At 43.2% G+C, this 17323-nt stretch overlaps 1 pseudogene; it reads left to right on the top strand.

Annotated features, from left to right (window-relative positions):
• The first annotated feature begins 7109 nt into the window (after positions 1 to 7109).
• LOC119540852 overlaps positions 7110 to 17323 on the top strand; it is a 40543-nt pseudogene continuing 30329 nt past the window's right edge.

Here is a 17323-nt window from a genome sequence, read left to right as displayed (position 1 = left end):
TGAGAAATAGTCAGGTTCAAGTATTCATAATAGCTCTCTCATCTATTTAATTCTAAAGATATTGCTCCTTCCTACCCATCAAATTATAACAGTTGACCATTTATTAGGCACCTATTATGGACCAGGTACTGGGCATGCATCATCTTATTTTATTCTTATTGCAATTCTATGAGCTCGAGCTAATTATCCCTGTTTTGCAGATCAGGAAATGAAAGCTTAGAGAATTAATTATCCAAGGATTTATGGAGCCAGGAGTTTAGCTTGTGTTTTTCTGCCTGCCAACGGAGAATTCAAAACCATCATGCAAAGACCATGAATCTCTAGGAGAAGAAAGGATACCGGAAGGATGAGTGAGATGAAGGGAGAATGGATCTAGGTTTATGTGAAAGAAACAAATGGTTGTGAAAGAGACTGATTTCATGAATACAGAGGTGCCTAACTAATGAATAAACTCTGCCCAAAGGAAAATATGGAGAGAAAAGGAAACATTTCTATTAAACTAAGGGGAGATTTCCCATTTTACATACTGTGGTTCCTTGTCTAGATGGCAGTTCCTTGTGTTTTCTTTTCTTTTGCTTAGCATTCCATTCATAATGCTCATAAGTTGTTTACACAATAAAGAGCAACAACAGTTCTAAGTTCCATATTTCAACTCCATTGAGCAATTGGGGACAGCTCTTCCAAGCCCCCTCTGCCAGCCCCACCAGTGGTTGCACTGCCCTATCAATGTGCAACCTTAGAATCTTCTCTTCCACAATATAATTGGGAGTGTGAAAGAAAGTATGTCTGAGACAAGACCCAACAGTCTAGTGATATGGAGCCCTCTAATTACAGCAAATCCTGCTCATGTGCATGTCAACTGTTTAATCATCAAACCTATGCTATAAACCTTTGTTTATAAAGAACTTTTCTACATATTCTCTTGTTTAATCAAGGAAACCTATGGAGTGTGTATCTGTATTCAGTTAGTTTCTTTGGCTTCAAACAGAAACCAGCTCTAGCTAGTTTATGCATAAAAAGGGAAATTTGGAAAGGAAATTAGTGTAGCTCCTAGAATCCAAGGCACCACATGAAAAATTAAGCCTTGGGAAGGGCAAGAACCAGCTGCCAGAACTTCAAGAATGGGGGGTTATAAAATTGCCCTGAATATAACCTTGTTCCAATGATCTTCAATTTCTGAGTTGCTGAACAGTTTCAAATACCCAGAAGGGACCATAGGATTGGCTCGGCGAGAGCCAGAATCCACCCAGATTAGTCAGCCAAGGCCAGAGAGGCAGGGCCACGTAGCCCAGAAAGGATGCCTGGGGCCATGCTGGGATCAGAACCTTCCTGAGCAAGACCATCTATGTGCACTGGAGGCAACCAGACCTGGGGCTCTGCTTCAGTGACCTGTGACTGCCATTTTCCTCGCAGGTCGCTCAAATGGCACATCTCAGCTGCCTGAGACTGCAAAAGAAGGTTCTGTTTCCATGCAATGTCCAAGCCTCCCTCAGCTTTTGTGCTGGCCCTGAGCCTTCTCAACCTATCTTCCAGTATTTCTAGGTGCTTCCTCAGACATCACACCTGGCCTCAGAGCAGGGCCCACATGTCTCCCATTTCAGCTGTTCTGCTCACTTGTGCTCAGCTGCCTGAACGGCCAGGCACTCTCTGTGCACAGTAGCCCAATGAATGGCCCTCACTGCCAATGCTGCTCTGGCTTCTGAGGGGCTGGAGATAAAGGAAGGGAGGTGTGATGCAAAGAAAAGCTGTGGGGACCATCAGGTGTGGCTGCTCATGGACCCTACAGAACCATTGCCAGGCGCCCCAGGTCAAATGCTTCTGTACTGAGCCTGGCAGCTACACGAGGGCAGGACACGTTTCTATTTGTGTCCACTGTGGTGTTCACTGAGCCTGACTGGTGCTCATAATGGCATGGGTAAACACCGTCTGTGGCAAAGGCCACATCACCATCTCTGCTCTCCCATCAATCAGCCCCAAACCCACCTCCATGGGCAGAGAAAAGAGGAACCTTTCTCTCCCCTCTATTAGAGCCCTCACTTCCATCCAAGGTTAGCCCTTTCCCTGAGACATATGATGGTGACAATCACCTCTCCTTTCAGAGGAGTTGTGCACCCTCTTCAGGTCTGTGGTCTGTCTCTATGGCCCTCAGTGGGCAATTGCAGCAGAAGACAATAGGGTTGTACCTGTTTGCTGACTCAGTCAGCCTTAAATCACACACACGTAGGATTTCAAGGTCCAGTCCAGTTTCCTGCTAACATTTCCTTCTTTGTAAGGTGAAAACAACACCAGCACATTCTGTTTGCAGCCCTCTCCTTCCCAGCTCCAGAACTGCTGCAAACAACTGTTCAAAAACAATCACTCAGTGCTCCACAAGGAAAGAATATGCGGGGAAAAACATTCACCCAGAGAAGCAGAAGTCTGTAGAGGCAGAGTAGATGCAGCATGCACACAATTTATTTTAATCAAGAGGACCTGAGTATCTTCATTCCCTGAATATTTTGTATAAAAAGGGACATGCTGTCCCAACGGTAAAATCAAGTCTACCTAATAGAATTCCTTGCAATTTTTTAAATTATGGTAAAATACAGGTAACACAAAATTCGCTATTCTAGCCATTTTAAGGCGTGCAATTCAGTGGCATTTTATACACTGACAATGTTGTGTGATTATCACCTCTAGCTTCTTCCAGAACAACTTCATCACCCCCAAAGTAAACCTTATACCCATTATGCAGTCACTGCCTATTCTCCCTTCCTTCTAACCCCTGGAAACAACTAATCAACTTCCTGTCTTTACAGCTTTGCTTCTTCTGGATTTTCTGTCAGTGGAATCATATGATATTTGTCTTTTTGTGTCTGGCTTCTCTGACTCAGCCTGCTGACTTTAACGTTCATCCATATGTCAAAACTTCAGTCCTTTTTAGGGCTGAATAATATTCCATTGTGTGTTTGTACCACACTTTGTTTATTCACCTGTCGATGGACACTTGGTTTGTTTCCACCTTTTGGCTATTATGAATAATACTGCCATGAACATTTGTGCACTTCTGCACCTTTTTAATGTCTTCTTTTCCCCATGCCTACATCCATCAAGGTTTTAATAAATCCTCAGGGCTAGGTGCTGGGGTTTGCAAATAAAGAAATTAAAGCTCAGCGAGTTTAAAGGTTTGTTTGAGTCCCTGACCGCATTAGTGCAGAGCTGAGACTCATTATCCCTGTCTCATGCTGTGGGATTTCATGTTGCCCAGGACACCAATGCGTTATCACATGGCCCATCCCATAGGGCAGTAACATTGGAACAGGGAACACTACCTCAAGTCTTAAGCTGTACAATGACTCACTAATTGGAGCACTTCCTAGCAAAATGCCAAGATCATCGTAGATGATCAATAAATATTTATGCAATGAGTGCATGGCTTTGTCGATGATTGTGCAAATGCAGTAATAAAGCAATGTGGAAGGGGTTGTGTGTGGGGGATGAGAGACTTTCTTGGCAAATGGGGTGGCTGCCTCCCCCACTTACATGCCAGAGTTTGCTTGGTGGCAACTTAGAAAGACCAGACAAGATTCTTCTTCTGTGTCATAGTTATCATTGGCTCAAAACCAAAGACTTTGTCCAGATCACAAGGCATTTTCAAAAGTGGTCTGCCCTCCAGGATATCTGAATCCTGCTGTGTGGCCAGAGGCGGATTCACTGTGAGGGCCCTGGAAAGAGCTCTGGCCGTGTGTTCACACAGTCGTGTTTTCACTGCAATCAGTTAAGATTGCTGTCTTTTTCCACTCCAACTGCCCCCTCACCACACTCGCCCTCTCGCTGGCTGAGATAGAATGCCGTGGGCATTTTGAGATTTGGCTAAGGGGAAAGTTAAAGTGAGGATGCACTTAAGTTGGGATATATTTAGTACACTATACTATCAAGTTTGGCAGTTACATCCATGAATGATTAGATATTGCTACCCACCCAGGTCTAGTAATGGCATCCAGAAGGCTCGAGCCACCCACTACATCCACTTACCTCGCCATGGCATGAAGATGCGAGGACAGAGGTTGTAGCATGAAATGAACATTTCATGGTACAGTGGACTCTGTGGGCTCTGGGGGTGCTGTGGAATCTGGGGATGCTCTGTGGACTCTGGGGGGTGCTGTGGGCTCTTGGGAGTACTGTGGGTCTGGGGGGTGCTGTGGGCTCTGGAGCTCTCTGTGGGGTGCTGTGGACTATGGGGGGCTCTGTAGACTCTTGGGGGCACTGTGGCCTCTGGGGGTGCTGTGGGCTTTTGGGGGTGCTGTGGGTTCTAGGGGTGCTGTGGGTTCTGGGGGTACTGTGGGCTGTAGGGGTACTGTGGGCTCTTGGGGGGCACTGTGGGCCCTTGGGGGTGCTCTGGACTCTGGGGGTACTGTGGGTTCTGGGGGTACTGGGGGTTCTGGGGGTGCTGTGGGCTCTTGGGGGTGCTGTGGGCTCTTAGGGGTGCTGTGGGTTCTGGGGGTGCTGTGGACTCAGGGGTGCTGTGGCTCTGGGGGTGCTGTGGGCTCTTAGGGGTGCTGTGGGTTCTGGGAGTGCTGTGGGCTCCTGGGTGTGCTGTGGCTCTGGGGGGTACTGTGGGCTGTGGAAGTGCTATGTGCTCTTGGGGGACACTGTGGGCTCTTGGGGGTGCTGTGGACTCTGTGGAGGGGGTCCTGTGGACTCTGGGGGTACTGTGGGCTCTGGGGGTGCTGTGGGCTCTTGGGGAGTGCTGTGGGCTCTGTGGAGGGGGTGCTGTGGGCTCTGGGGGTGCTGTGGGCTCTGGGGGTGCTGTGGGCTCTTGGGAGGGTGCTGCGGACTCTGTGGGAGGGGGTGCTGTGGGCTCTGGAGTCACTGTGGGCAAGTGCTGAAAGCCGAGGCAGAGGAAAGAGGACATGGGCCGAGGCAGAGGAAAGAGGCAATGGGCCGAGAGGAACTGCACAGCCAGGCATGCCATTGTTTCAAGCAGCTGGGGAGCCCGTGTTATCTGAGACAGCACACAAACTCTTTACCTGGGAGAGGGAGACTGGCTGAGTCAATCTCCGCTTCGTCAGACACCAAGCGATAGTAAAGCAGTTATAGAAAAACCGTTTCTTTCTTTCTTTCTTTCTTTCTTTCTTTCTTTCTTTCTTTCTTTCTTTCTTTCTTTCTTTCTTTCTCTCTTTCTCTCTTTCTCTCTTTCTCTCTTTCTCTCTTTCTCTTTCTTCTTTCTTTCTTTCTCTCTCTCTTCTTTCTCTCTTTTTCTTTCTTTCTTTCTTTTTCTTTCTTCTTTCTTTCTTTTTCTTTCTTTCTTCTCTCTCTCTCTCTCTTTCTTTTTTTAAAATGTATTTTTGTTGAAGTTGTTGAGGATCTTGGGTTTATTTTTTAAACAATTGGAAACCATAGAAAGATACCGCAAAGCATAGTGGAAAGAACCCAGGATTTGGAGAAGAGAAACTCCCCTAGACCCACCCTACTTTTTTTTTTTAAATGAACATACCCATTACCCCCCAAAGTTTCTCCATACCCTTGGCAATCTCTCTCTCTCTCCCCCACCCCATCCCCAGGTGACCACAGACCTACTTTCTGTCACTATAGACTAATTTGCATTTTCTAGAATTGCGTATAGATGAATTTCTTTTATTCCGGCTTCTTTCAACCATCATAATTATTTTGATTCATCCATGTTTTCATGTGCACTAATAATTCATTCCTTTTTATTAACTCTTAAGAAACAGAGATAAATGAGCAATTAAGTGATGTAAAGAATCCATTTCAGAAAAGTACCTTCCAGGGCACGGTGCAAGCGCAGTGGAGATTCAACCACACTGCCAGTGCCTTCTGCAGTCACTGGGTCTAACGATGGCAATCACTCCAGCAACTCAGCAAGTATTTGCCAAACACCTACTATGTGCCAGAAAGTGATGCTACAGATACTGTGGTCAACAAGCCACCACTCCCATTGCAATGGAGCCTTTAGTCTGGGGAGGGAAATAAGCATTCCTGGTGAGAAGCCTCAGACTTTGTGAGATCCAGAAGTATCTCCTGAATAAAAGGAAGATTAAATTATATTTATCTCTGAGGACAAGTATACTTTATAGTATCTTTGTTTTTTTTTTTTTTTTTGGCAATGCAAAAATTTGTATTAGTTATCTCTGCTGCATAGCAAATTACTCCCAAACTTAGTAGCTTAAAACAGCAAGCATTTGTTATCTCACAGTTTCTGTGGGTTAGGAACCTAAGAGCAGCATACTGGGTGGTTTGATTCCCAGTGTCTCCTGAGGTAGTGGTTGACCTGTTGGCCTGAACTGCTGTCCCACCTGAAGGCTTGACTGATGGGAAGTCTCCTTCCATGCTCACTCCCACAGGTGCCAGCGGGCCTTGGGTCTTCAGTGGCCATTGGTTGAGACATTTGTTCTTTGTCACTTGAGCCTCTCTGTTGTCTCCTGAGTAGCTTCACAATGTAACAGCCAGCTTCCCCAGTGCAAGTAACCTAAGGGAGACAGAAGCCACAGCCTTTTTATGACTTCATATTGAGAGTGACATTCCATCTCTACTGCCATATTGTATTGTTCCCACAGCCCAACCCCAGCTAAAGAAGGAAAGAGCAGGGTCCATCTTGGAAGTTGGCTAGCACAAATGAGTGTAGGAACAGATGTATTTGCTTGGCCACAGTGCTTGATTCTGGAGGGTTGCCTCTCCGTGAATAGACTCCTAATGTTATTAAATCTGCCAAGAGCATTTAAATATCACCACAGCTTTTACCATGACTGATTGCTGGTAAGAAATGGGGTGAATATAGTTGCCATCCACAGCATCCATCCTTCTTTATTTCTTTACATGTCATGGATTTGTTTCCATAAGACAGTCAGTCTCAGGTTACTATGGCAACAGTGCTGAGGTAAATTTCACCTGAGCACAAACGCAGTGTGAGAAACAAAATTAAGGAGACTTGGGAAAAAAAGAACAGAAAGACGGCCTTTATTGGACCTGGTCTGTTCAAAAGCATACCAAAAATAGAGCCTCGAAAAGAGGCTAGGCATAGCTTCATTTAAAAGAAATATAAAATAGAAATATACATATATATATACACACACCTATAGACACATATTTTTTTCATTAGAGTCTTCAGAATGCCCATGGTATGTGCAAGCTGTACAGAAATTTGAATATGCTGTTGGGATGGGGCAGGGAATGGAGGGGATGTGGAGGTGTTGGATGGAGTGAGGGGTCAACAGACATGAGAAGGAAAAGATTGCAGACCGAGTCTCCCAAGGGAATCTGGCCCAGAGTTTGGGTTCTGATGTGGTCTGTGGTTTCAACTGAGTAACTTGGTCTATCAGGATCATAGACAATTTCCCTCTGTCTTCTTCTCAAAGATGCTTTGAACATTCATAAGCCGGCATTCTGAGGTCCTCAAATAAAATACATCATGCTGATAGAGGACATCAGAGTTCTCAGGGCAGACCTCCAAGGCTTCTTTCAGATGTGAAGGGAGAAAGGCAACCATCACACTCCAGGTAAAACAGATTCACTTGGAAGCAATCTGGTCATGCATGAAGGAAAAACAGAATCTGGCTCAGAGAATGTATTGGTGGGAAATTCTTCTAAATGCTGCCTAAGGCCTTCCTGGAGCAATTCAATCCCTCACTCCATCAGAACGATACATCTGCCAGCAAGTGAGAAACAGGGCAACTTACAGTGTCCGCATGTTCATTAAAATTTCCAGCTGTCACTGTGCACTTGTCAGTTTCCCCTTGTAATGCTGCCACTTTTTGCTGTATATCCTTTGAGGCTATGTTTTAAAGGCATAAAAATTCATGACATTTACATCTTTTTGGAAAGTTTCTTTGATCATCAATTAATGACCTTTATCCCTATTCATGCTTTTCTTATATTCATTTTTCCTGATATTCTTTTAGCTATATCACTTTTCCTTTGGTTGATAATAATCTTTTTGGATTGTTATGTTTTAGGCATGTCTCTTACAAACATCAGTTGACTGGATTTTGATTTTCATCTTATTTAAGAGTCTCTGTTTTGAAATAGATGAATTTAATCCATTTATATTTAGGCCCCTAAAGGATGAACTTTATCAAGAAGAAAAGTGAACACACAAAACTGAGGAAGGGTCTAAGAAGCAATGTTGAGCAAAGATATGGGAGCCACCTGCTGTAATATTTACATAGGGATTGACTCTTAAAACTTAAATAATAACTAACTCTGGGAGGAAGATTAAAAACACAAGGAAGTTAAAATGCTAGACAATGATAACACAGGAGATGGAAGGAGAAATAAATAGCTTTGCCTTTTTGAGGAATAAGACAAATGACTTGATTAACTTTTTTACTTTATTTAAAACATAAAATATAGATGCATGTCAAAAATGAGACAATCACAAAAATCAATAGAAATTGAATGTTTAACTTCAAAAATAATAACAGAGGCCAACTCCTGGCTTGATCACTTGGTCCCACTTGGTCTCCCACTGCCGTGAGAAGGATGCTCGGCAGACTTGGTGCTGGCCAGTTCCCTCCCCTGTGTCCCTGTGCATGACAGGCAAAGAGGGCCTCAGGAATACAAATTGCTGATGAAGTATGTTGCATCTTTTATGCATGGAAGTTTGGAAGGGCTCCACTCCACAAGAAATCTAAAAAAGAAAGAAGGCTGTCATTATTTTCAGTGCAGACAAAAAATTTCATCATTGTCAAAGAAGACAAAGAAATCTTGATTGGAGATGTTGGGATGACCATAAATGATCCTTTCAAACATTTGCGGAAATGCTTCCTGACAAAGAGGGTCACTATGCTTCATATGATGCAAGTTTCGACACTAGGAAATCCAGAATAGTGGAGGTGATGTGTATATGTGCACCAGAAATAGCACCTCTGTGCCAGTTTGGATGTATTATGTCCTCCAAAATGCCATGTTCTTTGATGCAATCTTGTGGGGCAGACGTATTAGTGTTGATTGGGCTGGAATCCTTTGAGTGTTTCCACGGAGATGTGACTCAATCAGCTGTGGGTGAAACATATAATTGAATTATTTCCATGGAGATATGGACCCCACCCATTCAGGGTGGGTTTTGATTTAATCATGGGAGTCCTATAAGAGAGCTCACAAACAGAAGGCCCCAGAGCAGCTCAGAGAGACAATTTAGAGACAGCTGCTGAAAGCAGATTTTTGCTGACACTTTGGGGATGCTAGCCCAGTGTTTGCTCTGGAGAAGCTAAGAGAGGACAAAATGCCCCAAGAGCAACATTTTGAAGAAAGCACAGGAGCTGAGAGAGGAGCTGGAACCCAACCTGGGACCAGCAGATGCCAGCCATGTGCCTTTCCAGCTAACAGAGTTTTCTCGGACACCATTGGCCTTCCTTTGATGAAGGTATACTCATGTTGATGCCTTAATTTGGACATTTTCATGGCCTTCAGACTGTAAATTTGTAACTGAATAAACCCCCTTTATAAAAGCCAATCCATTACTGGTATTTTGCATTCCAGCAGCATTAGCAAACCGGAACAACCTCTGAAAAGTAAAATGATCTATGTGAGCTCCAAAGATGCAATAAAAAAAAATTTCAAGGCATAAAACACAAATGTCAAGTAAATGAGCCAGAAGACCTCAGATGGGCTTGTACTGCTGAAAATCCAGGTGGATCCTTAATTGTAGCTTTTGAAGTAAGTCCTTCATCATTCAGTGCCACAAATCAAAAGTTCCCATGCTTAATACTATTGTCTTGCTGTGTAAGTAAAACAAATATATTCCGGCCACTGTCTCACTTTGGGAAAGCTGTCTTGTCTTCCTCTAGAGCAAATTAAATATTCTATAAGCATTTTCAAATGGCCCTAAATAAATATAAAGTCTAAAGTTAAAAAAAGAAGAATAGCAGAGAATAGGGAATAAAGAGAACTTGGTCATCCAATAGAAGGCAGGAAAGAAGAACAAAAGAAGAAAAGAAGAGGAAAAAAACATGGTAAATAGAATACACAAAAGGGGATGGTAGACTAAGTTCAAATATATCAGTCATCACAATAAAAAAAATGTGATTGAACTGAAATGCCTTCTAAGCTTAGTTGGCTGCACCTTGCTTTTGTGGGAATGCACCCTTAGCCAAAGTCTTCTCACCATCCCCCTGGTGGTGGCTTACCCTGACAGCAGACAAAACTCTGCAGAAATGGCACAATTTCATACATGTTGGTTTTGCAAACCCAATGCTTTAAAAAGACAACAAACAACACAGACCAGGAGCCAGAGCAGAAAGGAGAGTTTTCTGTCCACTTAGTCATGGTAAATTTTCTTCCTGTTAACCCTATACAATTTTGATTGCTCACACTAGTTGTGGGAGCAGAGCCACAGGAAAGAAAGCAGTGAGGAGTCCAATATTTTATCATTAGCATTAGCAGCCTGGATGGATGGAGCCTAACACAGAAGTTCCCTGCTTTATACAGGATTTCTAGTGGTGGAGGGGTGGGGAGCAGGCTCTTCAACATCTCTGAAATTCCAGAAAGGTTTTTTTTTTTCCAAATAAATACATACATAAATAGCTGGTCCTTCTGTTAACCCCAGAAAAGAATGGGCCTCCCTGTCCAGTGGTGAGATACCTAAAGACAGGAGAATCGAGTACGTCAAACCAGGACACCTAATTCACAGGCATGGTTGGCCCTTTTTCTCTGGAATAGAGTAACTATTTGCATGGGTTCATGAGATGCAGCCTGGCTCCTGATGAATTTGGAAGAACAGAATCTTATAGAAAGGACTTTTGGCTCCTTCAGCCAGTCATCATTTCAGGACTTCCTAGGAAAATAACCAGAAATATTGCATGAGAATTTCTTGAAGGAACATTTCCAGCACTGGTGAAGGGCCTTACATCTCAAGGAGCAGTCCAGCAAAGCTGGCAGCAGAAGTGCTGACAGTCGCCTCCAGCAGGGTGAGTTAGAAGGTGAGATGGTAAGAAAGGAGAGTGTGAAAGGGGAGAGCAGCAGCCCTGGGAGAAAGCAGGAGATGGAGAAAGGAGAGAGATAGAGTGGGTGCCATCAGTATGGAACTTTAGGGAGGAATAGCATCCAGAAAAGGTTTCTGAGAAGCTTACTCTATGGCACACTGTGCAAAACCCATGGGGAGGTCTCTTTTTTAAATAAAATCATATAGACCTTGTATTTGTTAATGGATTCTTAGATATGACACCAAGAGCACAAGCAACAACAACAACAAAATAAATAACTGGGTCCTCATCAGAATTTAAAACTTTGTGCATCAAAGGACATTATCAAGAAAGTGAAAAGACAAGCTACAGATGGGAGGAAATACTTGCTAATCTTATATCTGATAAGGGTTTAATACCCAGCATATATAAAGAACTCCTACAACCAACAGCAAAAAGACAAACAACCTAATTTTAAAGAATGGGCAAAGGACTTGAGTAGTTATTCTCCAAAGAGGATATACAAATGGCCAATAAACACAGGAAAAGATGCTTGAACTCATTAGCTGGTAGGGAAATACAAGTCAAACCACAATGAGATAACACTTCACAACAACTAGGAAGACTATTATTTTAAAAACAATGGAAAATAACAAGTGTTGGTTAGGATGGAGAGAAATTGGAACTCTTGTGCATTGCTGGTATGAATGTAAAATGGTGCAGCTGTTGTGGGAAACAATTGGGCAGTTCCTGAAAAAGTTGAGCATAGAATTACCATATGACCTGGCAATTCCATTCCCAGGAATATACCCAAAACAGCTGAAAACAGGGACTCAGATACTTGTACACCAATATTCATAGCAGCATTATTCATAGTAGCCAAAAAGTGAAAACAACCCAACTATACATCCCCTGATGTACAGATAAAGAAATGTGGTCTAGCCATGCAATGGAATATTATTCAGTCGTGAAAAAGAATGAAGCTCTGATACATGCCACTGCATGGATGAACCTTGAAAACATGCTGACTGAAAGAAGCCAAACACCAAAGGACAAATGCATGATTCCACTTACATGAAATATCTAGTATTCTAGCAAATTCCTAGAGACAGAAAGTAGAGGTTGGGGGTTCTACCAGAGGCTAGGGGAATAAAGAGTTAATGCTTAATGGATACAGAGTTTCTGTTTGGGGTGACAAAAAAAGTTTGATCACGATGGTGGTGATAGTAGCACAATATTGTAAATGTAATTAATGCCACTGAAGTGTATACTAAAGTTTTAAAATGGGAAATGTTCTGTTATATATATGTTACCATGATAAAAATAGATAATTTTTAAAGCTTTTGGCAAAGTTCTTCATTAATCCCCTGGGCTTTTGCTCCTTACATCTCCATGCAGAGATTGAGTCTGAGGGGGTGTGCCAGTTTGGATGTATTATGTCCCCTGAAAAACCATGTTCTTTAGTGCAATCTTGTGGGGGCAGACATACTAGTGTTGATTAGGTTGGAATTTTTTGATTGAGTGTTCCATGGAGATGTGACTCAATCAACTGTTGGTGAAACATTTAATTAAATTATTTCCATGGCGGAGAACTAAGATGTCGGCTAGCTGAGACAGGGCGAAAAAAACGCCTCTGTGAAAAACACTAGCTAAAAACCAGAAAGTGACCTAGAATACCGGTTTCAGCGATGCACCAACTGGATGAGGGCTCCTAGCTCCAGAGGGGCCATATATTTGGTGAAACTGGGAGTCGGCATTCTGAAACGAGTGAGTAAGCTGGCTGGAAGACCCGCAGCTGCGCGGCGGGCTGGGGAAGCCAGGGTTCAGCGTATGGAGACCCGCCGGCTGTTTAAAAAAAAAAAAAATGGGAGTGGCTCCAGTAGCAATTGTGGGAACCATGCAGTAAAACACAGCAAGAAGGGGCTGGGCTGGCCTCTTGCTGTCTGGCAGGGAAGATAGCCCACAGCAGATACCCTTGGGTTCAGGGGAACAGAGGGGAGAGCCGGAAGCAGAAAGAAACCCCGCAGCTAGCAGCTAGCCCCCGGAGGGCTGGATAAACTCCTGCCCGGGGCCACGCCCATAGCCCAGAGCCCCGCCAGTTGTCCCGGAGCTGGGAAGGAGGAACGGTGTGAGGAGGAGGGAGCTGAGAAGCCCCACTCGGCCATTTTTGCTTTGGGCTGGGAGTGCGCCGCCGCATGGCCCTGCAGCCCAGGACTTCCCTTGTGGGACAGCGCTCACTGATGACGTAGCACAGCATTCCCTTGGCTGAGCTACTGGAGGAGCGTAGCTGGGAGGAGGGATCTGCTCGGAGAACCCAGGGACACTACGCCAAGTCTGGTGGTTTATGGATCAGCGAGAGAGAGAGGCTGGGGCTGAACTGAAATGAAGGCTTAGACTTTTGCGGTGGCCTTGAATCTCCGGGATCCTGGGGGATTTGATCATTAGAACTGCCCTTCCTCCCTGGCTACCCATACACAAGCCCCACATTCAGGGCAGACGGCTCCAGCAACACACCCAAACTGAGTTCTCCAACTCAACCCCACAAGAATCATTTCCCCACACACCGCAGGAACAAGGTTGAGAACTGACTCGAGGGATATAGGTGACTCACAGACGCCATCTGCTGGTTAGGTAGAGAAAGTGTATGTCACCAAACTGTGTTCCTGAAAAATTAGATCGATATCCCTTTTTCTTTACAACTTGAAAGAGCCCTATCAAGCAAAACAAATGCCAAGAGGCCAAAAACAACAGAAAATCTTAATGCATATGATAAAACCAGAAGATATGGAGAATCCAACTCCAAACACACAAACCAAAATATTGGAAGATACAGTATACCTCACAAAATTAATCAAAGATCTACAATCAAGGAACGAAAACATGGCAAAGGATTTAAAGGACATCAAGAAGACCATGGCCCAGGATATAAGCTACATAAAGAAGACCCTAGAAGAGCATAAAGAAGACATAGCAAGAGTAAATAAAGAAATAGAAGATCTTATGGAAATAAAAGAAACTGTTGGCCAAATTATAAAGATTCTGAATATTCACAATACAAGACTAGAGGAAGCCGAACAACATCTCAGTGTCCTAGAAGCCCACAGAACAGAAAATGAAAGAACAAAAGAAAGAATGGAGAAAAAATAAAAAAAAATCGAAATGGATCTCAGGGATATGATAGATAAAATAAAACATCCAAACTTAAGACTCATTGGTGTCCCAGAAGGGGAAGAGAAGGGTAAAGGTCTAGAAAGAGTATTCAAAGAAATTGTTGGGGAAAACTTCCCCAACCTTCTACACAATGTAAATACACAAAGCATAAATGCCCAGCGAACTCCAAATAGAATAAATCCAAATAAACCCACCCCAAGACATATTCTGATCAGACTGTCAAATACTGAAGAGAAGGAGAAAGTTCTGAAAGCAGCAAGAGAAAAGCAATTCACCACATACAAAGGAAACAACATAAGATTAAGTAGTGACTACTCAGCAGCAACCATGGAGGCGAGAAGGCAGTGGCATGACATTTTTAAAACTCTGAGAGAGAAAAATTTCCAACCAAGAATACTTTATCCAGCAAAACTCTCCTTCAAATTTGAGGGAGAGCTTAAATTTTTCACAGACAAACAAATGCTGAGAGATGTTGTTGATGAAAGACCTGCCCTACTTCAGATTCTGAGGGGAGCCCTGCTGGCGGAGAGACAGGGAAAGGAGAAAGAGATATAGAGAATTTTAACAGACGTATATAGTACCTTACATTCCAAATCACCAGGACACTCACTTTTCTCTAGTGATCACAGATCTTTCTCGAGAAGGGACCATAAGCTGGGACATAAAACAAGCCTCAAGAAATTTAAAAAAAAAACATTGAATATACTCAAAGCACATTCTCCAACCACAATGGAATACAAATAGAAGTCAATAATTTTTGAACTGTAACTCCACTAGTTACTTCCTACATGATATAAAATACACAAACTCTAAGGACAAATCAGTGGTTTTGAACTCAATGTAAAATATGTAATTTTAGACAACTATATAAAGGTGGGGGAATGAAGGAGTGTAGGAACATAGTTTATGTGTCCTATTGAAGTGAAGGTGGTATCAAAGAAAAACAAGATTGATATGGATTTAAGAGGTTAATTTTAAGCCCCACAGTAAACACAAAGAAATTATCAGAGAATATAACCATAGAGATGAAAAGTAGAGTTTGGATTAAGAGAAATGGGGGAAGGGGCAATGGGGAGTCAAGAAATGAGTGTAGGGTTGCTGTTTGAGGTGAAGGGAAATTTCTAGTAATGGATGGTGGGAAAGAGCATTACAACATTCTAAACGTGATTAATCCCACTAATGAAAGGCTAGGGAGGGAGTGGAATGGGAAGACTTAGGCTGTATATATGTTTCCACAACTAAAAAAAAAAAATGTCAGTCTAACTAGATGACAATTGAATGCCAAGGATGAACTTGGATGGGATTGGAGGATAGAGGACAAGTGGCTCAAAGGGACACAGTTGAGACATAAGGAAAAGGAAATATAGAATGTAAGCTTTGTACCATTGTTGAATCTCTTGTACTTCTTAGCTGCGCTTAATGGGATTGCATAAAAGAATGTTCTTGTTCATGGGAAGTGTATACGTGAATCATAGTGTATGTTCAAGGATGTGTGCAGCTAGCTCTCATATCTTCAGAATACAGAGCAATAGATGATGGATGATAGATAGGGAGGGAGGGAGGGAAAGAAATAGCGATGTGACAGCATGTTAAGGTTGATGGATTGAGCTATCGGGAGGGGGGTCAGGGTATGATGGAATTCTTTGTATGGGGTTAGTATTGTTTTTGCAACTGTTCCTATAACTTTGAATCTATTTCAAAATAAAATAAAAAAAATTATTTCTATGGCAATATGGACGCCACCCATTCAGCATGGGTCTTAATTAAATCACTGGAGTCATATAAGGGTACATAGACAGAAGGAGCTCGCTGCTGCAGCTTAGAAAGACATTTTAGAGATGGCCTCTGAAAGCAGACTTTTGCTGACACTTTGCCCTAGAGAAGCTAAGAGAGGACAAATGCCCCAAGAGCAATATTTTGAAGAAGGCACAGGAGCTGAGAGAGGAGTTGGAACACAACCCAGGATCAGCAGACATCAGCCACATGCCTTCCCAGCTAACAGAGTTTTTCTGGACACCATTGGCCTTCCTTTGGTCAAGGTGTACTTGTGTTGTTGCCTTCTGTTTTAGTTTGCTAATCTGCCAGAATGCAAAACACCAGAAATGGATTGGCCTCTATAAAGGGGGGTTTACTTGGTTACAAAGTTACAGTCTTAAAGCCATAAAGTCCATCAACAATGGATAACTTCACTGGAGGACTGCCAACGGTGTCTGGAAAATCCCGTTAGCTGGGAAGGCACCCAGCCGGCATCTGCTCCAAAGTTCTGGCCTCAAAATGGCCCTCCCCAGGACTTTCCTCTCTAGGCTGCAGTTCCTCAAAAATGTCACTCTCAGTTGCTCTTGGGGTGCTTGTCCTCTCTTAGCTTCTCCGGAGCAAAAGTCTGCTTTCAACGGCTGTCTTCAAACTGTCTCCCATCTGCAGCTACTCTCTCAGCTCCTGTGCATTCTTCAAAGTGTCCCTCTTGGCTGTAGCAAGCTCGCTCCTTCTCTCTGAGCTTCTATAGTGCTCTAGTGAACTAATCAAGGCCCATGCTGAATCGGCGGGGCCATACCTTCATGGAAACTATCCAGTCAGAGTTGTCACCCACAGTTAGGTGGGGCGCACTTCCATGGAAACAACCTAATCCAAACGTTCCAACTTAATCCCCACTAATATGTCTGCCCCCACAAGATTGCATCAGAGAGCATGGCTTTTTCTGGGGGACATGGTATATACAAACTAGTACACCTTCATTTGGAAATTTGCGTGATCTTCAGACTGTAAATTTGTAACCAAATAAACCCCCTTTATAAAAGTCAATCCATTTCTGGTATTTTGCAAAAGAGCAGCATTAGCAAACTGGAACAGGGGGCTCTAGCAATTCATAACTAGGGTTATGAATGACATCCTTTGAAATTTATTCCAAATTTAATATTCTGTGACCACGTACCTTCTAGAATGAAGCCGTGACTAAACAAGCTGAGTAAAGTGAAGAACTGAGACCTTTCTCCAAATACTTAGAGCCCCCCAAACTCTGCTCTGTAAAGAGAGGGGCTCACATGGAAGGCTCTGAATTAGATCAGTAGCCCATCTTTACACCATGACATCATCATTTTCACTTCATTCATGGTGATAAACATTTTCATGAATGAACATAGATTTTTTCTTTTTTCTCTGGCTTGGCCATTAGCAGGGGATGGTGAAAAGGTGTGAACTGAGCCTGTAAGGCTGAGATTGGTGAATGGTGCCAAGGGCTGGATTTTTCAGGACCCTCT

Source organism: Choloepus didactylus, chromosome 7 (genome assembly GCF_015220235.1).
Source record: "Choloepus didactylus isolate mChoDid1 chromosome 7, mChoDid1.pri, whole genome shotgun sequence".
In the NCBI taxonomy this organism is placed as follows: Eukaryota; Metazoa; Chordata; class Mammalia; order Pilosa; family Megalonychidae; genus Choloepus; species Choloepus didactylus.
This window is presented reverse-complemented; position numbering and strand designations above follow the sequence as displayed.